This window comes from Bos javanicus, chromosome 5, assembly GCF_032452875.1.
Source record: "Bos javanicus breed banteng chromosome 5, ARS-OSU_banteng_1.0, whole genome shotgun sequence".
Taxonomy (NCBI): Eukaryota; Metazoa; Chordata; class Mammalia; order Artiodactyla; family Bovidae; genus Bos; species Bos javanicus.
In genome coordinates this window covers 20701936-20724760 of record NC_083872.1, presented here as the reverse complement: position 1 = coordinate 20724760, position 22825 = coordinate 20701936, and the positions used below count along the sequence as shown (strand labels likewise).

Genomic DNA, 22825 nt, shown 5'->3' with positions numbered 1-22825 from the left:
GATAAAATTAAATAGCACTTTGAAAACAAGTGAGAGATAAAGGATAGAGAGATAAGACATAAAAAGGAAAACTGCTGAATAAAAAAATACTACATTGTATGACAGACAGAAAATAGAGAGAAACAAAAAGCATAATCCCAGTCTTATGACAAAAGTAAATCTCTACAAAACTTTGGCATAAGATTAGAGTTATGAAGCACTTTAATTAAAAACTCTGTAAACACAGAATAGAGGCATATTTTAAATTGAATATCCAAGAAGAAGTCACAACTCATTTCTCGGCTTCATGGGGTTTTCAAGCCAGAAAGTGATGATTCCAAGATTTCTAGAATCTTGCAATAATCATAGAAGAGAGGAAAGATAAAATCTCACCTTTCTTCTCTAATGAAGTTTACGGATACTCATTGTTCAAAGATGAAAGCCTCCCCACTCTTCTTGGGTCTGACCCAGAATATATTACTCAGGTACATGCAAGCCCATACACAAAACTCATGGTAAGAAACTGTTATTTTCTAATTGATGCTAGCTGAAGAAAGAATTTTAGTCCTTTAACGGAGAAGGCAATGGCACCCCACTCCAGTACTCTTGCCTGGAAAATCCCATGGACGGAGGGCCTGGTGGGCTGTAGTCCACGGGGTCGCTAAGAGTCGGACACGACTAAGCGACTTCACTTTCACTTTTCACTTTCATGCATTGGAAAAGGAAATGGCAACCCGCTCCAGTGTTCTTGCCTGGAGAATCCCAGGGACGGGGGAGCCTCGTGGGCTGTCGTCTATGGAGTCGCACAGAGTCAGACGTGACTGAAGCGACTTAGCAGCAAGGGCAATGAAAAAGCCTTTATTACAGTGCCCCAGAGCATTCATAATATAGAGGTGAGTTAGCATATACTTATTGGACAATCACATTTAAGTCAAATAAACTCCTTTTTCTATGACTTAACATCATTTATTCCTTCAGAATTTTAGAAATCTCAGGTCAGCCATTCTCCAGCAACCAACCTAAAACTGAGGTGCCATAGAAGGACACTGCCCATACTTAGCCTTTCAGAAAATAAAAATCATGACAATGCCGAGGGTAAATTATCCATACTCCATTTTGATAGTCAATATTGCTTTAATTTGGAAAGTCTATGCCAGTGGACTTGAGTTAATAAACATTTGTGAGCCGATGTTACCTTACATTCCACATTATTTGGATAATGAGTGGTCAGTTTTCCATCCAACACACGTAGAGTTCACTGATGGCAGCTTTAATATACTTTATCTAGGTTAATGTCAATAAACATCTTGAAAAGTATAAATTTTCATCATTTGTTTTCAGATAAAGAAACTGAAATTAAATGTTTTCAAGTTAAGAGTCTGCTAGTAACATCTCCAGTTACTTTTCTTCTTTTTTATTTAGCAGAATACTGATGTTGGTTTTGGAAAAGTTCCCACCTAAACATCATTTTTCAGACTCCTGTGCTGATATGGGTAGTCACGTAATAATATTTCTGGATGATAAGATATAAGTGGATTTATTGGGAAGGATTTCTGGGAAAGCACCTTAAATAGGAAATGGATTCATTCAATACCGCATGTATCCTCTTTGCCCTTGGGACATTTCCCTTACTCCCAGCCAGAAATGAAGAGCTCTGGCAACCATCTTGAGCTGGCTATGAGGGAAAAGCCAAGAAAATCAGCCTGACTTCCTTGAGACTTCAGACTGCCTACTTCTGAATCTCTTGCTTTGAGGCAGTCATGTAACACCTATGTCACTTAAACCACTGTTCTAGGATATTCTGTTAAATGCAGCTGAACTCTGTCCTTAAATTTTACATCCAGTGGTAGGCGAAAGGTTCGATAGCTATAAAACAATGTAACTTCTTCTGATTCCATAGTCCATAAAGAAAACTAAGAGTAGAATTTCTCAATGCTAAACCAGCTAGTCAAAGTATTGATAATATTTAAGGGCTTACATGCAGGCTTAGAATTACCCTTTAGACATCGGTGTCCTGCGATGCAAAAACATGTTCCTACTGCAGTCCTTCTTGTTTGTATTCAAGCATTCATCAAGTATTATTTTAAAACTTATTAGCAACAGAATATGTGTTCCAAGGACTAAAAATATGACCACTACCAAGCCACTTACAGTCTAGTTTGGTGGATATCTCAAATAATTAAGTGAAGAATTACTGTAATTGTGATCAATTCTATAAAAATAATGTTACTGCGATAAGACATAATAAAGAAATCTATTGTAGTCTATGGTATCAGAGAAGGCTTTGGAGATGTTAAAAAATAAACTGAGGCATATTAAAATTTTCAAGAGTTTATCTGAGCAAACATCAATTCTAAGTGGGTATTAGGAGCATTCTGCCAACAGAAGCTAAGGTAAAGATTGTTATGGAGAAGATGCAGAAACAAAGCAAGACAATTATTTGATTGATTATAGCGTAGTGTTAGTAGCTCAGTCATATCCAACTCTTTGCAACCCCATGGACTGTAAGGCAGGCTCCTCTGTCCATGGGGTTCTCCAGGCAAGAATACTGAAGTGGGTTGCCATTCCCTTCTCCAGGGATTATAGCTTAAACCATTGCCTTATTTAAGAAAACATATTTGGCTGTTTGTTCTTAGGTTTAGATTTCCTCACATTGAGATATTTTCAGGAATTTACTCTGTTTTAGGTTTTAGTTTGATTATTTAGATGCTGGGGCACTAGAGCTACTTTAGTCTCCAATGGCCTTTTCAGTTGAATTACTTTAATAGTGAGAGTGTAACACCTGTGCCAACTTCTGAAAAATAAGTGTTTATGAGCCAGGTGACTAGAGAGAGCAAATATTCAGGCATGAGAAACAGTATGTGTAAAGGTCGTGAGGTTTAATAAAGGTAGGGAGAAGTGGTTCACAGTTAAGATGGAGAAGCAGCTTATAATATAGGACCTTTTAGGTGGTTCTGAGATTTTACACTTTATCACAAAAAATATTGGAAACCGTGGAACACTGTGGAGGTGGGTCATAATCAAATGGCTTTTAGGATAAAAGGGAAAACACCCTAATGAAGTATTTAAACAAATGGTTTGGAGCAAGACAAGAGGAAGCCGTACTATTAGTTAAGATATTATTATTATTGTAGTAGTTCAAGCAAAAAACAAAAAAAAGGTGAATTAAATACAATGGTAACAGAGGAGTAGAAAAGTAGACAGATTTGATACGTATTGAGGAGTAAGTTGCTTCTGGATATAATGGCTAACTGGATAGTAGAGGGCTAAGAATGAAGATAAGAGTGACTTCTTTCTGAGTGGGTATTGTCATAAAATATCAAGATAGAGACTGCAGGAGAAGGAAAGATTTTTACGAAAAAGAGCTTTAATCCAGTGTTGAGTTTGAGGAATGTATAACACATGCAAACATAGATATTGAGGAAGCAGTTGATAAAAAGTGCAAGAAGTCTGCAGCGGTGTTCTAATTGTGGATGTGACCACATATAATGAACAACTTTATGTATGTTTACTGACACACTTTTGCTTCTTTTGTTAGAAGCCCCTTGTACTATCAGCAAGCAGTTTTCACTGATGAGAATTAGGGAGAGCATTGCATCTTCATCCATCCACCAGTTTTGCATAAGTCTCCCTCTCCTGATAATTCCAAACAAGGTACTTAACAAGCTAACTCTCAGAAAGCACCCACATCTTTGAACATTGTATCCGCCTCCTGTAATCTCTTACATAATTGTTAGAAGAATCACACCAGCGATTTAATGAACACATAAATGTTCCAGGAACTGCTGCATTCTTTGTATACATAATTCCTGAACAGTTCCACGAAGAAATATTTCCAACACCATTTTTTAAAATTGTCATCCTGATTATTTAACTTACATGAACAAGAATGTGCATAAATGTATAACTGAATCACTGCGGTACAGCAGAAATTAACACAACATTATAAGTCAACTACACTTAAATAAAATAATTTTTAGAAAAAGAAAAAAAAAAAAAGCCAAGGGTGTCAGTAGGTTCATTATTAGTAATGTTTATTCTGGTTACTTACCTAGCCTGTGTTTGCTGGATTTTCCTACTTTAAACATACAATTCTTCCTCAAAGAATTAAGCTGAGAAAATACTTTGAGTCCATGAAAATGTTGTAAACCCTCCCCCAACATTCACCATATATTCAGCCAATGATGAATTTTGTCTGAATTATTTATGACAATGATGGCTGTCATATGGTACTTTTCTTTCAATCTGTCTACATTTGTGAGTTGGCATTCTACTGCAAAATAAGAGCTTTCCCTTCCTCCTATCTATTTTATATCTTATAAAATATATCTTATATTTATATCTATTTTATATCTCAGAATCAGTTTAAATTCATGGATTTTAAAATTTTTTATTGTTGTAAAATGTGGAGTTGTTACTTATGACATTTCTAATGTGATATAAACTCCATCTCAGAGACTCATTTTTTGCTAGGTAGTCTGCAAAATTTAATTTCAAAAATGTTTTTCATATAATGTCTTCCAGAATTAAATACGATTAGCTTTTGGATCAAACACTGGTTTGGAATACCCAAAGCTTCTACCTATTGGGATGGACACTTGTGAGCATGGTTGCTGAGTGAAAGAGTGAATTTAGTCAGAAATATCCAATATAAACTTTGCACAGAACATTCTTAGTGTATCTAAGTCTTAACCTTGGTTCTTTTTTTTATTTATTTATTTTAGTTACAAGAAAATTATTTTACAATATTGTGCTGTTTTTTTGCCATGCATCAACATGAATAACCCCAGGGTGTACATGTTTCCCACCATCCTGAACCCCCTTTCCACCTCCCTCTCCACCCCATCCCTCTGGGTTGTCCCAAGAACCAGCTTTGAGTGCCCTGCTTCATGAATCCAACACCATTTTGCAGGGAAGGAAATGGAGATTCAGAGAGGCACATTGATCAAGATATTCCTAGGGTGAGTGGGAAGCTTGTCTTCCTTTCATCCTCAGTCTCTCAGACTTCCACGGCATCCCTATCTGTTCCCACTGAGGAGCTGATAAAAAATGTTCCACGGTAGTGATGGAAACAAGTACCAGCTCTTCTTAAATTAGCACCAAATACTACATGCAAATATTCCACAAGTGTTTCAGAGAGTGTTGAGTTTCTTTACTGAGAAAAGCTATATTTAGAGATAAGATATGGGTGATGTTCAGAATGTAATGTCAAGACTGAATTTTATATTTACTCCCTTTGTTTACCTTATAAGGTAGATGAACAACAGAGGCCTCCGTTGCATTACTTGAAAACCTAAAAAGTCCATCTGTTTTAATAAAAATCTCAGTAGGATGTTAACTTAAGAGTAGCTGTGATGAATGGCAATTTAATTTCTACAGAAATAGCAAGATGCTTTGTGCATAGTATGATAGCTAGGTCATGATTCAAGGCTTACTGCCTTCAAAAATTTGGCATATTAATGAGACAGGTGTGTGAGGTGAAGAGAAACATCCTTTAAACTTCATTTTGATTTTACCCCAATCATTTCACTTTTTTTTGGGGGGGGGCAAAGTCTTTGATTTTGTTCATTTCTCACAAATAATACAGACAACAATGAATGCAATCTTTCCTTGCTGCTGCTGCTGCTGCTAAGTCACTTCAGTCATGTCCAACTCTGTGCAACCCCATAGACGGCAGCCCACCAGGCTCCACGGTCCCTGGGATTCTCCAGGCAAGAACACAGGATCGGTTGCCATTTCCTTCTCCAAGGCATGAAAGTGAAAAGTGAAAGTGAAGTCGCTCAGTCGTGTCTGACTCCCAGCGACCCCATGGACTGCAGTCTGCCAGGCTCCTCCGTCCATGGGATTTTCCAGGCAAGAGCACTGGAGTGGGGTGCCATTGCCTTCTCCAAGAACATAATATAAATTAATGATGTAAACTATATATTTTAAAAACATTCTAAACAGTGTAGAGTAGAAATGGAAATACTCCCATATGCCTTGAGCATATTCATTTTCATTCAAACATGTTTCTTGCACATTGTTTTATCTGGTAAAATAGATCTTCAAAATGATATTTTAATATTTTTATTTTAAATACTTAAAAATAAAATTCTTTTTAAAAAATCTATTCGTTTCCCCTGTATAAAAATTAAAAAATTTGGAAAAACATGTAAAGATATTAATTTTTAATAGCTATATTTACTTCCAGGCCCTTTTCATGTCTTGATATGATTATAAGATACATACAGTTTGTGTTTTGATAGTCTAGTGTTGTAGTGTGATAGTTTGAGTGACTTTTTTGCTTGTGAAAAGTACCAGATCATATTGTGAATTAGCTTTGGAGCCTCTTATCAGTTCAACCTGCTTCTGAGAAAATTCACAATATATGAACTTGAAATTAGATTAACAACTTGATCATTTCCTGCAGTACTGAGGCAGGGATTCTAGGAGATCCCCTGCAAGTGATGCAAACTGTTAAGTTCATGGTCCTCCCACAAGTCTACTCTAAAGGCCTCCAGAATCAAGGATCCTCTTTCCCTTCTATCTCAAGTAAGCATGTCTTACTGGCAGACTCTACCCCGGAGCCATTCAGGGAAAGAGATTCTAGGAAAAATATTTCTATAAGAATGTGGTTTGATGCAAGGTTAACAGCAGACTTCCAAGCATATTATATAACAGAAAAGTTGAAGAGGTTGAAGACCTCTGTTTCCTGATTAAAAACATCATTACTTCTTCCTGTCTGTAGATACTCCAGGTGCTCTGAAGTTCTAAAAGAAAGGAACTTACATTTGGATTCTACCAAAAGCAATGACTAGGGTGGAGACTGAACACCGTTAGGCCTGGATCTCTTTCTTTGCTATCTTCATTTACTTTCTGGGTGTTCCAACATAGATAGGTGGCTTGAATTATCATCTACAATGACAGCTCTCAAATCTATATTTCCAGCCTGGACCTCTTCCTTCCTATCATTAAAATATATCCATAATCCAACCAATACTCACTTCCATGCCCACCACCTTAATCTCAGATAAACATAATAAACTATCTACTTCTTAACTAGATTCCCAGCTCTGGACTTTAGCCTTTTATATTCAATAAAGTAGACCGAGTATATAGAGGTGATTATTTTAAAATGACATGTCATATCACTCCTCTGCCCAAAAACATCTAGTGCCTTCCTTTCTTGAAAAAAGAACAAAACAACACCACCACTCCCCAAAATAACACCAACAAAGGCAATGTCCCACCAGGTCCTTGGATATCTGGCAATCATTTTCTTCCTGACCTCATCTTCTACTACTATCACAGGCATTTCCTTTGCTCCAGTCCCACTGACTAAATTTGCTATTTCTCTGCTACATCATTCATCCCTATCATAGTCTTTGAACTTGCTTTTCCCTCTGTTTCAAGTACTTATTTAACTCTTCAATTGATGCCTTTGCAATAAGGCCTTTCTTGACCTCTGTGTATTAATAATATCTTACCCAACCATGCCACTCCCTCCCTCCCTATACTTAAATTACTTACCAATGCCAACATGTAGAATGTATTTATTTATTTTCGTCTTTTCCCTCCACTGGATTTGAAGTTCCATGAGGGTGAGAATTGTAACTCACTGCTACTACATCCATAAAAAAAAGAACAGAGCCCAGCATTTTGTATTGAATAAATACTGGATAAGTAATTGGTGAATAAATAAATAAATAAACTCTGAGTAGTATAGAGAAATGGTAACAGATAGATGTGATCATCAAGCATTTGAGTTTAACCATAATAGGTAAGTGCACTGTAATATTTTAAAAAAAGATGATCTACTGCATAGTGAAGCTCATTTATGTAAAATGAGCACCAGCAATTCTTACTTAATTTGGTATGTAGTCAGCTGCTTCTGTTCCTGAGAGCTATAACACGGTCTGTCCAAGACCCGAGAGCTGTGACACGCCAAGGGCTTTAATGTCCGTCACTCCAGATCTTTGTTGGGACAAGACAGAACCGAGGAGTATACACTCACCTGACACTTCTATTTTACGTCATTCTATATTAACATAATATGCTCTCAGGCTGTGCACAAGCCTTTCTTCATATAATGGCACAAAAGCTCCAGGTTCTGTAGAAAAATAAGAAGATTATGCCATTTTTGATTTTCTAAATAAATATTACCAAAACAAAGAATTTACTTATTTTATGATAACTGGAGACTTACTGTGAACTGATATTTCACTGGCTTTGCTATCATAGTTCAGTTCAGTCCAGTCGCTCAGTCGTGTCCTGCCTTTTGAGAAATCTGTATGCAGGTCAGGAAGCAACAGTTAGAACTGGACATGGAACAATAGACTGGTTCCCCATTGTGAAAGGAGTACGTCAAGGCTGTATATTGTCACCCTGCTTTGCAACCACGTCTCCCAACATTTTCACTGACAGTTTCTACTTGAGTTTCCTTTCTTCCTCCTCCTAGACTTTGCACATTGTCTTCCCTCCGCCTGAATGGTCTTCCAGCATTGATGTGCTTATAAAGTTTTTTCTCTGCTTTTGAGACTCATATCAAGTGCCAATTCCCTAACCAACCTTTCCTTGACTCACATAGGTAGATCAAGGTGCTACTTCTTATGCTCTTATTGTACCCCAAATACAGATCTGGAAGGAAGATCTGTATAGATATAGATATAGATATAGATATAAATAATAGATATCACTAGTGCCTTTGATAAAAGCATATAGAGAAGACAAACTGGCATCCAAAGAAGACTGGGAGTTCCTGAATTCTCACATTTAGTATTGTAATCAGACTATTCTATATCCCAGAGACTCAGAGACATAAAATTCTGCACTGAGGGGAAAAAAGCATTACTCTTTGTGATGTCATATACCTTGAACTCTAAAGAATAGAAGATATATAAATTCATAATTTAGAGACATTAAACTAGAAAATTCCTCATTCAAGTAATATGCTTTATTTTTACCCAATAAAAAATTTTATAAATCATATTAGTATCTATAAATTTCCTTTCCAGAAAACTGATGAACTTAGTAAAGTTTAATGACTCATTTATATACATGCAGGGCTTTCTTTTTTTTTTTTTTTAAGTGAGATTTTGCTTCTTAAAGCTAGAAAAAAGAAGAAAGAAATGCTCATTCCTAAGTCCATCACCTTGAAAACTTACTCCCTCTCAGTTCTTACTGGCAGGTGAATATTTCTTCTTTGCCAAGTGAGTCACTTGAAATGGGAATGTTACTTTATTACAACCTACTTGGGTCAAGTTAATCTGAAGAAAATGTAAGAAAGAAAGAAAAAAGTTGCTATGCCATATGAATACAGAAAAGTATATGTGCAAAAAATAATATAAATGAATAGCATATGAAACAAAGTCTTTAAATAATGAAAAAAATTTGATGGACCCTACTAACTTTAGTATTGAAAATGTATACTGCTAAAATGGCTGCTTCTCTAAAAACTATCTGAAATGCAAGAAGCTGGAAAGCTAAATATGAGTTTGGGGGTTTTAAGAATATGTCCTCAGATTCTTTAATATTCTTCTTGAGAACTGGAGCTTAGCTCCCTCCTCTTCTAGTGTGGGATAGTGGGATTTTGATGTCGTTTGTTGTCTGGTTGCTGAGTCATGTCTGATTCATTGCAACCCATGGACTGAAGCACATCAGCCTTCCCTGTCCTCACTATCTCCTGGAGTTGCTCAAATTCATGTCCACTGAGTCAGTGACGCCATTAGTTAGGTAGTTTAGCTGCTCAGTCATGTCCGACTCTGCGACCCCATGGACTGCAACATGCCAGGCTTCCCAGTCCATCACCAACTCCCGGAGCTTGCTCAAACTCACGTCCATTGAGTCAGTGATGCTATCCAACCACTGCATCCTCTGTCATCCCTCCTCCTGCCTTCAATCGTTTCCAGAATCAGGGTCTTTTCCAATGAGCCAGTTCTTTGCATCAGGTGGCCAAAGTATTGGAGTTTCAGCTTCAGCATCAGGCCTTCCAATGAACATTCAGTACTGGTTTCCTTAAGGATGGACTGGTTGGATCTCCTTGCAGTCCAAGGGACTCTCAAGAGTCTTCTCCAATATCACAGTCCAAAAGCATCAGTTCTTCGGTGCTCAGCTTTCTACATAGTCCAACTGTCACATTCATACATGACTACTGGAAAAACCATAGACTTGACTAGATGGACCTTGGTCGGCAAAGGAACATCTCTACTTTTTAATATGCTGTCTGGGTCAGTCATAGCTTTTCTTCCAAAGAGCAAGCACCTTTTAATTTCATAGCTGCAGTCACCATCTGCAGTGATTTTGGAGCCCAAAACAATAATGTCTGTCACTGTTTCCATTGCTTCCCCATCTATTTGCCCTAAAGTGATGGGACTGGATGCCATGATTTGGCTTTCTGAATGTTGAGTTTTAAGCCAATTTTTTCAGTCTCTTCTTTCACTTTCATCAAGTGGCTCTTTAGCTCTTCTTCACTTTCTGCCATAAGGGTGGTGTCATCTGTGTATCTGAGGTTATTGATATTTCTCCCGGCAATCTTGATTCCAGCTTGTGCTTCATCCAGTCTGGCATTTCACATAATGTACTATGTATATAAGTTAAATAAGCAGGGTGACAATATACAGCCTTGATGTACTCCTTTTATTTGGAACCAGTCTGTTGTTCCATGTCCAGTTCTAACTTTTGCTTCTTGACCTGTATACAGATTTCACAAGAGGCAGGTCAGGTGGTTTGGTATTCCCATCTCTTTAAGAATTTTCCACAGTTTGTTGTGATCCACACAATCAAAGGCTTTGGTATAGTCAATAGGCAGAAGTAGATGTTTTTCTGGAACTCTCTTCCTTTTTTGATGATCCAACGGATGTTGGCTATTTGATCTCTGGTTCCTGTGCCTTTTCTAAATCCAGCTTGAACATCTGGAACTGTGAACACTGTTCACAGTTCATGGTGATTGGCCATTGAGCCATCTCAACCTCTGCTGCCCCTCCTCCTCTTGCCTTCAATCTTTTCCAAAATCAGGGTCTTTTCTAATGAGTTGGCTTTTCACATCAGGTGGGCAAATTATTGGAGTTTCAGTTCAGTATCAGTCCTTCCAGTGAATATTCAGGGTTGGTTTCCTTTAGGACTGACTAATTTGATCTCCTTGCAGTCCAAGGGACTCTCAGAGTGTTCTCTAGAACTACTATTCAAAAGTGGGATAGACTTATCCATACACTTCTGGGGGGAAGCAAAAACAAACAAAAAACAAAAAACTATAGATGGGCATCACTGCCAAAATTAGGTTACATGAGGACTTCAGCTTATATTTTACGTACAGTCAACCTCAAATCTGTCTGTCTGTCTCTCTGTCTATCTCTGATAAGGATTCTGCTGGATCTATAACTGGCTTTGGATAGTGTGCGTGCATGCTCAGCCACTCAGTTGTGTCCTACTCTGCAACCCCATGGGCTGTAGCCCCCCAGGCTCCTCTGTCCATGGAATTTTTCAGGCAAGAATACTGGAGTGGATTGCCATTTTCTCCTCCAGGGGATCTTCTGGACCCAGGGATTGAACTCTGCATCTCCTGGCAGAGTTCAACTGGCAGGCAGATTCTTTACCACTGAGCCACCAGGGAAGTCCTTGTATAGTATGCACAACTTAACAAATATTAGCAAGTTGAATTCAGAAACATATTAAAAGGATTCTCCATCAATATAAAAAATTTACCCTTGGGATGATGCAAGGATGGTTCAACACATGCAAATTTAGAAATGAGATATACTGCTTTAAAAGAAAGAGAAATAAAAATTACATGATCATTTCAAAAGATATACAATAAACATTTGACAAAATACAACATCCTTTCATGATAAAAATCCTTAACAGACAGGTACAGAAGAAACACACCTCATGCCTCATAAAAGGCCTAATATGACAAACCTATATCTAATATTCAACAGTAAAAAACTGCCAGCTTTTCCTCTAAGATCAGTGAAAAGACAAAGATACTCACTCTTACCACTCTAATTTAATACAGTAAGACAAAGAAACAAAAGTCATCCACATCAGAAAGGAAGAAGTAAAACTCATTATTTATAAATGATACAATTTTATATAGAGAAAATCCCAAAAACTCAACCAAAAAAACTGTTGGGACTAATTAACTAATTCAGTACAGTTGCAGGATATAAAATCAACATATAGGAATCAGTTGCATTTGTATACACTAACAATGAAACATCTGAAAAAAGAACTAAAGAAAAGTATTCCATTCACAATAGTATAAAAAACAGTAAAATGCCTAGGAATGAATTCAACCAAGGAAATAAAAGATCTGTACAATAAAAACTATAATACTTTTTGAAAGAAACCAAAGAAGATAAAATAAATGGAATGACATCTTGTGTTCATGGATCAAAAGAATAAATATATTCTTGTTATAATACATGTTCATTATCTGAGAGTTTCTGTGGATCAGAACCCTGTGCTGAGGGTTTCATGAAGCTGAATGAGGCTGAGCTGAATTTCTTTTCTAGAGCTTAGGGAACTCTTCCAAGCTGCTAGTTGAGAAAATTAATTTCCTTGTAGCTATAGAATTTCATAGTGGCTTGCTCTTATTAAGGTCAACAGGAGAGACTGTTTAACCTCTAGATTCATTGTTAAAAGGGTTCACCTAAATAGTCAGGCCCATCCAGGATAATTCCCATCTGATGAATTTAAAGTCAATATATAAAAAACTTTGACTGCATCTGAAAATTCCTTCACTTTTGCCATTTGCTATTGATTAGGAGGGACTATATAAAGGTATAGATACCAGGGGTCACAAATGATGAGGGCTTATCTTAAAATTCTGCCTCCAGAGACCCTATATCAGAACAACACACCTAAGCTGCTCCGTTTCCTAACTCACATGAAAAAATTAATGTTTGTTGTATTAAGTGGCTAAGTTTGGGGCTGTTTATTACACAGCCATAGGTAACTAACACAGTTAAAGCATGGGAACTACATTCAGGGAAAATGTGTACAATATCATCCTCTTCTTGATTCGGAAAGCCCAGTTTTGCCCACAGTGGATATTGAAAAAGTACTATATTAAGTAAGGATATAATCTTTATGTTTCACATAAAGACCTTACCGGAAAAGCAGCACAAAGAATCAGAATATAATCTTTGTACTCAAAAACTAATTTTGGAAATTGATACAGAATTGGCACTAACTCAAAGTTGTCCTTTTAAAAAACCTTAATATACTAATACCATCCTTGAGATCAAAGTAGACCTTGAGGCAGAATGATCATACAGCCAAATCAAGTTACCAAAACTTTCTTGCTAACACATCCGTAATTAAAATTCTTTCATACTGAAAAGTATAAAATACTTTCTTTTCATTGAAAATGAATGCCCATTAAATGAAGTTGTTTTGTAACAAATGGTATTAAAATAGTTTCTATACAGATGTATTATGTAACATTTCTTCTCACTTAATAGTGATAACAATTGAGAGTAGTGGCACGTGATATGTGTTTTATGCAAAATAATCATTTCAATAAACATGAAACCAAAAGTTAATGAAAGTAAGTCTAACCTTAAATTCTCAAAGAGGATTTCTGTATAATCTCTCTTTTCCAGTATTTAACTGCTCTTCTTAAGGTTTCATTGTGTGTGAATTAATTATGTATTACTCAAAAAAGTATGAATTATATGTAGATCATCTTGCTTTTGGGGCTTCCCGGTGGTGCTAGTGGTAAATAACCTGCCTGCCAAAGTAGGACAGCAAGAGACACAGGTTCCATCCCCAGGTCTGGAAGATGCCCTTGAAAGGAGGGCATGGCAATCCACTCCAGTATTCCTGCCTGGAGAATCCCGTGGACAGAGGAGCCTGGGAGGTCATAGAGAGTTGAACATGACTGAAGCGACTTAGCACACGTGCATCCATCTTGCTTTCTAAATACTTGTTACTTAATTTACTATTTATATAGTTTTATTAGTATCCTAGAACATCAATTTTAATAAAAAACAATTCAAAGGGATAACATTAAAAAATAGCTATTACCTCTGTGTTCAGGGGAAAAGCCCCAAAAGACAGCTCTGCTTTAGTGAGATCATTTATATCAATCAAATAAATGGTGGAATATATCTAGTATTTCAAAAGTGGGGACAGTTGAGGAACTAAGAAATATATATAGGAATGTGGATTGTGAGTTCAATTATTTTTTGTCTTTATTATTTTGGAGAATTTTCAGTATAGTAGTGATATCTTTATTCATATATAAGTATAAACATGTTTAAGTCAAAAGTAAATTAATTTTGGTCTCTTTGCCTTTGGCTTACTATATAGATTACCATTTTTGCAACATTGAGAATAATGAAGAGTTGATCCTATGTGCAATTCTACATCCTATCTTCATGGCAAGCAGCACAGCTTCAAAGGAGAAATGATGAAAACAAGAGAGCAGGAAAAAACAGTAAGCAATCAAAATTCCTTCCCTGAGGAGAAAGAAGCCTCTGATAGCCAACTGGTGATAAGGCAATTTATGGATATAAGCATTCCAGAAAGTAATTTTATAATGTTGCCTTAAAATAATAAAACTCTAGAAATAGGGGACTTAGGGTAATGTTACATGAAGGAATGAGCTTTAGAAAAGCACTTCTATACCCATTATTTTGTTTCTCCTTCCTAAGTTCCCAGTGAGTGACTAGGGCAGGAGATATCTCTGCCTGTTGCAGGATGAGAAAATTGAGTATAGGGAACATCATTATTGGTTCAAGCTTCTCTGGATATTAAAGGGTGGGTCTAGGAATGAAATTCAAGGCTTAGGACTAGTTTTCTGAGTTTCTTCCACTAGGAAATATTGCCTTGACTCATCCATTGAAGACATCTTTAAAACTGAATCTCCATAAACTAGTAAGAGCTCAAAAATCTTAGTTTCAAAAAAGAATATTAGAATTTTATAACTTGCAGACTCAAGAAATCCCAGAAAGTTTAAGAGACTTAGCCTTGATCATACTTTGATCAAGAGCTTTGCATGGTAGGTTTTATCACTTTACAATGAGAATAATCTTATTACGTAAGAAAGGCCCATCTAGTCAAAGCTATGTTTTTTCCAGTAGTCGTGTATGGATGTGAGAGTTGGACCATAAAGAAGGCTGAGTGCTAAAGAATTGATGCTTTTGAACTGTGGTGTTGGAAAAGACTCTTGAGAGTCCCCTGGACTGCAAGGAGATGGAACCTGTCAATCCTAAAGGAAATCAACTCTGAATATTCATAGGAAGGACTAATGCTGAAGTTGAAGCTCCAAAGCTTTGGCCACCAGATGCGAAGAACTAACTCAGAAAAGACCCTGATGCTGGGAAAGATTGAAGGCAAGAGAAGTGGACAAGAGAGGATGAGATGGCTGGATGGCATCACCGACTTATCGGACGTGAGTTTGAGCAAGCTCTGGGAGATGGTGAAGGACGGGGAAGCCTGACGTGCTGCAGTCCATGGGGTCACAAAGAATCAGACACAACTGAGCGACTGAACCACCACCACCACCAGCAGCTAATGAGCACGGAATCATCAGTCTGTACTTCATGAAACTCCTGGAGTCTAGTAAATTTTAGGGATTTCTAGATACATTATTCCCAAATTAAAATTGGAGTGTTCAAACCCCAACACCATTATCTAGAAGTGTGTGAAAATGCAGGATAAACTGGGCACATATTTCCAGAGTGCATTTTATTCAGTATTGGGCACTATAACATGGTTTTCCTACACTAACATAATCACAAATATATAAAAATCAAATACATTATTAACAGTAAAAAAGACTCTAAAGATAATTCTCACTTTGGTGTTTTCTTGAATTCTGCCCCCAAGCTTCGTGGATATTTATTTGCTTTCCTCTAAAGTTGAGGCACTATTTGGGAAAAGTTAGGCAAACACTGCTTTAGAAGACAAAGGACCGTCCTTTTTTTTTTTTTTTTAATTTTATTTTTAAACTTTACAATATTGTATTGGTTTAGCCATATATCGAAATGAATCCGCCACAGGTATACATATGTTTCCCATCCTGAACCCTCCTCCCTCCTCCCTCCTCCCTCCCCATACCATCCCTCTGGGTCGTTCCAGTGCACCAGCCCCAAGCATCCAGTATCGTGCATCGAACCTGGACTGGCGATTGGTTTCATATATGATATTATACATATTTCAATGCCATTCTCCCAAATCATCCCACCCTCTCCCTCTCCCACAGAGTCCAAAAGACTGTTCTATACATCAGTGTCTCTTTTGCTGTCTCATATACAGGGTTATTGTTACCATCTTTCTAAATTCCATATATATGCATTAGGACCTTCCTTTCTTTTCATCTCTCTCATGATACAATCCTCCAGAGTGAACCCAGACTCGATTTTACATTCTTTTCTTAAAATCTCATCTTAAAATTTCTTGATTTTATTAAAATTGTCATTAATTAGTCTACAATTTCAGAGAAGGCAATGGCACCCCACTCCAGTACTCTTGCCTGGAAAGTCCCACTGCAGCCTGGTGGGCTGCAGTCCATGGGGTCACGAAGAGTCAGACACGACTGAGCGACATCACTTTCCCTTTTCACTTTCATGTGTTGGAGAAGGAAATGGCAGCCCACTCCAGTGTTCTTGCCTGGAGAATCCCAGGGATGGGGGAGCCTGGTGGGCTGCCGTCTGTGGAGTCACACAGAGTCAGACACAACTGAAGTGACTTAGCAGCAGTCTACAATTTAGGGATTTCATATATATATATATTTTTTTTTTCCAAGCCCTCTGATTGAACAAAAAGACGTCTTCAAAACTTGATAAAGTAATAGTTGTTGCTTTTCAAATCCAACACTAGTATTCTAAATAATTGCAATATCACCAGTTTTGCCCTGAGTTCTCATTGTTGGGTGACTTAGACTTCCTGCTCCATTCTCCAAGTTTCCTGGGCTGTGTGTTGGACCTATTTTAGAACTTTCATTTTTATATTCCATCTAACTAAGAGTCTCTCTCCTTTCCCTGCCACCCATCCCAGTATGATCAAGAATGATATTTTACTTAAAAATCGAGATAGAAATTGAATGAACAAATTGAATTTATAGAATGCTCTGACTCCCTCCAAATATCATAAGTAAGATAATTTTGCCTTCCACATTGGGCTGTGGTTGAATTTCTACTATTCTTCCTTGCCCTCGTCTCCAGATATCTTAGATAGGAAAAATGTATGTATATCTCACCGTTTGCCTTAAAATACTAATTTGGTTTAACAGTTGCAATTTTTTTTTGAGATATTAAGGAAATATTTTTTTTCTTTTATAGAAAGAAAATAGACTTTATTTTTTGGAGCAGTTTTAGGTTTACAAAAATTAAAGATAGAACAGAAAATTTCTATATAGCCCGTCTGTACTTCCTCGCAGTTCACACTGTATTAACATCTTGCATTAGTGTAGCATATTTGTTACAGCTGATAAACCAAAACTGAAACATCATCATTAACTAAAGTCCACAGTGCACATTTGGCTTCCTTCTTTGTGTTACAGTTCTACAGACTTTAACAAATGCAGACATCACGCACCCACCATTACGGGGGATGTTTCTGCCCTGAAATCCCCCTGTGCTTCACCTAGTTAACTCTTCCCTCTCCCTCTGAAGCCCTGAAAACCACGAATCTTTTTACTACCTCTATAATTTTGACTTTTATAGAATGTTATATACTTAGAATCACATAGTATGTAGCTATTTCAACTGAATTCTTACATTAAACAATATGCAATTTAAGGTTCCTACATGTCTTTTTGTGGCTTGATAGCACATTTTTCTGGTTGAATAAATTTCATTGCATAGATACTTCAGTCTGTTTATCCATTCACCTTTTGAAGGACATCCTGGTTGTTCCCAGTGTTGTACATTTATGAAATCCGCATTCATGAGCAGGTTTTGGGTGGACCTAAGTTTTCAATTTATTTGGGTAAACACCTAGAAATGTGACTGCTGGACCATATGGTAAGATGATATTTAGCTCTGTAAGAAACACAAACTGTTCTTCAAAATGGCTGTACCGTTTTGCATTCCCACCAGCAATGAATGAAAGTTACTGTTAATCTACATTCTCACTAACATTTGGTGTTGTCAGTTTTTTGTTTTTTGTGTTTTTTTTGCATGTTGGCCATTTTAATAGCTGTCATATTTAAAAAAATGTTTTATATTATTTGTTTCTCTTTAAGTTTCACAGTTCATTGAAATAATAAGCTATATTCCTGCTAAATTAAAATCAAACTTAAGCTTTATATGTGTCTAATTTTTAAAATTCATAAATATAGAAACTGCAATAAATTTGATGATAAATCTGAATGAGGTAGGAATTAAATACAACAAAACTCCTTCAAATCCACAATATTACTCAATCTGAACTTAGAAGAGACAATAAATATCACCATTTTGAAGGAGATATTTATGTATTATGTTATTTCTACTATGAAGAACAAGCCATTCCCAGCCCGAGCATAATAAAAAGAAGGAATGAATGCATATAACTTCATCTTTTTAGAATCCATTTCAAAGCCACTAAAGTTATTTTTGCTGAGATGCAAGCAAGGTTTCAGACACCTTAAAGCACTTGATTTATTTTCAGTAAGAAAAAGGCAATAAGTAGCTTTCTAATGGTGTACATAGATTTCTTCATAAGGAAAAGTTTAGATATGAGGTAATTTCCATTTTAATAATTTAGATATCTCTTGAATAAGAACACACTATATGGATTCACATCACACTTTGGAGAAAGAAACAATCAGGAGTTTGCTGGGAGTCCATAGAAAGCAAAAACAAAAAAATAACTAGTGTTTTCTTCTCCTGAGGGCTGAAGAATGACACCTTGAAAAGAGGATGAATTTTACAGACTGGTGGACTTAGGATCAAAAGATCTACTATCTGGTACATAGCAGATGGCCAGGAGTTTTGCAGAGGCTTTGAGGTAGCTACCATGAGTTGCAGGTTGTGGTTTACATGAAGCAGATTCTTAGAGACTCCTAGAGACAGAGGTTAGTATACACGATGTTTATTAGGAAGTGTCTGGGAGAAACAGCAGTGGAAGAAAACAGAAAGAAGCAAGACTGAGTAGAGGGAGAAGGAGGGTTGCCAGGCCAACCCAACTGAACCAGCCAAACCCCTGGGGAGTTCTAAATCTGGAAAAGCCCTTGAGAGTTGCTTCTCTCTAGGCTGAATAGACTGAGATTTTCTACCCTTGGCTCTATCAGTCTTTGGATGTGAACCGCCATAGAAGGGCGTGATCTTAGGGAAAATGTATCTCTGTAGCTGACAAATATCAAGACACATTCAAGTAAATCCTAGATGTCAAAACATATTTTTCCCTGCCTTCATCAACTAATAGCAGTTCTACCTCCTCCTGATGATCAGATCATTTACCACATGCTTGCCAATCTGTGCAGGAGGAGACTAAAATACCCAGGCAGTTTTACAGTTTAATAATCCTAGTTCTTTGTCCTGTAGTTGGAAAAACCCATCTTTTGGAACAGAGATTTTTAACCATGCAGAGACCAGACTTGTGAAAATGGGATAGCCAAATTCTCCCATAGACTCACTGGAGGTGATGATAATTGAAGCCATTCCTGGTTCTAGTATTAAGTTTCCAAGTCCACATAACTCTCTATTGGGGGCAGAGCACCATAAAAAAATATTTTGACCCCAGCTGTACACAAAAATCTGGAGGACGGTGTCCCATCACCCAAGGGTTGACTGTGAGCTCTGTGTACTTTAATCTGGGTCATACGAAATGTGATATAAACAGTAAGCCCCATGATGGGAAGCTCGCTATCTTGCTGTAAAGCGGCTATTTATTGGGAAACAAAATTATAAAGGATCCAGTGCTAGTAGATCAAAGATTATCTAAGATTTTTGAGAGTGCTATGAGGCTGAGCACACAAGAAAGACAAGCTTATGTGGAAAATATGTGTCTATACTCTTGGAATGGATGTCTGTTGCCTCTAAATTCAAAAAGACCCAACCGAGCGGCAGTTGGGTTCCTTGAGAAACGGTGCCTTACTAGGGGATCAGCACTGATCTTTGTTGCTGGACATGTGGCACTGGCAGGAGCTATATCAGTTTTGGTAAGTGGGAGCTCACCAATTTTTGTCAATCTGTTAGTAGTCTCTTATCTCTGCCACTGTGGTTACTTCTTTCACGTACTCCTTATGCCATTGCTGGGGTGCTCAGTTGCTTCAGTCTTGTCGACTCTTTGCGACCCTATGGACTGTAGCCTTCCAGGATCCTCTGTCCATGGGATTCTCCAGGCAAGCATACTAGAGTAGGTTGCTATGCCCTCCTTCAGGGGATCTTCCCTACCCAGGGATCAGACTCGCATCTGCCTGTGTCTTCTGCATTGCAGGTGGATTCTTTACCCACTGAGCCATCTGGGAAGCCCACTGCTGGGGTGACCAATGTCAAAGTCTATCTGACATCAACTGGCTAAGTCATTTTGTCCTCTTCACTTTTTAATACTTCTTCTGTGGTGAATAATGTCTAGTTAACATGTAATTCTAAGATATTCACATTTTGTTCATTCTCTTATCTATCCATCCATCCATATTTCTCTATCTCACATCCCATTGTCCCTATTCTTCCCATCTTTCTTCTTCCAGTAATTCATTATCTTTTACTGATGTGTAGTTTTCTATTGTATGTACAGTCTTTTATTTTTTTTCTTGAATGACTACTGGGGTTGTTACTAGTTTTGGGAGATTATAAATAAAGCTTGTATAAACATTCACATGCATGGTTTTGTATGAACATAAGTTTTCATTTCTCTAGGGGGAAAAAAATCTGTCTTTTTAATAAACGGTGCTGGATCAATTGGATATCCACAAGAAAATAAATAAATAAAACTGACTTCTCTACTTCCCTGGTGGCTCAGATAGTAAAGAATCTGCCTGCAATGTGGGAGACCCGGGTTCGATTCCTGGGTTGGGAAGATCCCCTGGAAAAGGAAATGACAACCTACTCCAGTACTCTTGCCTGGAAAATCCCATGGACAGAGGAGCCTGGTGGGCCACAGTCCATGGGGTTGCAAAGAGTCAGACATGACTGAGCAACTTCACTTTCGGACTTTCTTTTGGACTTCTTACCATACACAAAAATTAATTACTAGTAATATGTAGATTGCAATGAGGGAGATCTGGGTTTGAACCCTGAGTTGAGACGATCCCCTGGAGAGGGCATGGCAACCCACCCCAGTATTCTTGCCTGGAGAATCCCCATGGACAGAGGAGCCCGGTCCATGGGGTTGCAAAGAGTTGGATATGATTGAGCAACTAAGCATACACAGTATGTAGATTTGTTGTGAAATATTTATCAAGCAAGGTATAAAAATCATTAACCATAAAGGAATATTTTATTAAATTGAATATATTTTAAAATTTTTATTTATCAAAAACACTATTAAGGTGAAAAGAAAGTTTTAGAGTGAGAGAAGAAATATATAATCCAAATAACCAACATGGACTGCAGCCTACCAGGCTCCTCTGTCCATGGGATTTTCCAGGCAAGAGTACTGGAGTGGGTTGCCATTGCCTTCTCCGAAATAACCAACAGAGAGCTCCTATTCAGGCTTTATTTATTCTTTTTAATCAATTAGAAAATTTAGAGAGCTTAACTGGGGGTTGGTGGCAAAGAGACAGTGTGGAATGGACAAGAAAGTTGACCAGGAACATTGTCGTCTTCACAGTGTGCATAGTGTGTGTGTGTGTGTGTACATGTGTTAAAGTATCTCTTCCCTACCTCCTCGGTTTTGTTGAGAATCAGTTTCCTAAAGTCTTTCTGTCTGCTTGCTGACCTCCCTCTCTCTCTGTTGAGAGCGAGAGGTAGTTATCTGATTAGGAAATTTGGAAAAATGAGGCTTACGTAACACAGTCCTTTCCTCTCTTGGAAGAAGGTAAGGAAAAGGGATATTAATTATTTAGCATTGTTGAGATACAATAGCATATATAAACTCTTCTATGGAATTTTAAGTTCATGCAATTTTAATTAGAGTCATTTTCTTAAATGTTGTTGTTATATTCTAAGTTTGATATTAGAAATGCATTCACTTGCTACCTTCCCTATGTCAAAAATGTTTTTTCCTCGAGTTTTCATTTCTCAGTATCTTTCTTAAAGGGCTCACTGAGGCCTTTCATGTTCTTTAGTCTGAAATCTTAGGAAAGATGAAGAAGTGGAGGAAAAAGAGAAGGAAAGGAGAGTAGAAAATATTAGTAACACTGTGTCTGTTTATTAAGTGCTTTTTACGTGTCAAGCACTAAGTGCTTTATATGTTCCAGATTTAATTCTCACGACAAACTCACTTTACAGGTAAGGAAATTGAAGATAATAGAAATTAAACAAGTTGCCTAACACAACAAAGCTTCATTTCTGTAAACTTTCATGTCATTTTCAGACTATTTTTTACCCTGATCTTTCCATCTCTCGTTGTATGATACTTTCATTTTTTCCCACATGTTTCCTGTCTCATGTAATCAATTATTAGTCTCTTTAAAACACAGATTATTTCTCATTTCAATCTCTAAACAATGCCCTGGATACATTAGATATCCTGTCAATGTTTGCTGGTTATGACATAAGAGCTCATAACAGAAGAGACCATAAGACATTGGTGTACAAGTTCTGGGGATAAAATAGAGAATTTAGTCTCTGTATCATGTAAGCTGTAAAAGGTTATGTTATCTATAAATAAAGTGTGTAGTGAAGTTTTTAAGGACTTTGAAGTTGGGGATCTAGTTCTACTGCTTACTGGCTATGACACCTTGAACAAATCCTCAACCTCTCAGAGATTTTGTTTCCTCTTCTCAAAAAGGAATCACACATAATCCCTATAAGGGTTATGAAGAGTTAATAAC

At 37.2% G+C, this 22825-nt stretch overlaps 1 long non-coding RNA gene across 2 annotated transcripts in view; it reads right to left on the bottom strand.

Annotated features, from left to right (window-relative positions):
• Positions 1 to 22825, bottom strand: part of LOC133247205 (uncharacterized) — a 134712-nt gene that overhangs the window by 31866 nt on the left and 80021 nt on the right. Inside the window, exons 2-3 of one of the 2 annotated variants that reach the window (XR_009736315.1) lie at positions 8165 to 8245; positions 7489 to 7582 (exon numbers count right to left, since the gene is read on the bottom strand). This is a non-coding gene — a long non-coding RNA (uncharacterized LOC133247205). Of the gene's footprint in view, positions 1 to 7488; positions 7583 to 7705; positions 8069 to 8164; positions 8246 to 22825 lie in introns of those variants that run through there. The other variant, XR_009736316.1, reaches the window with a different exon arrangement.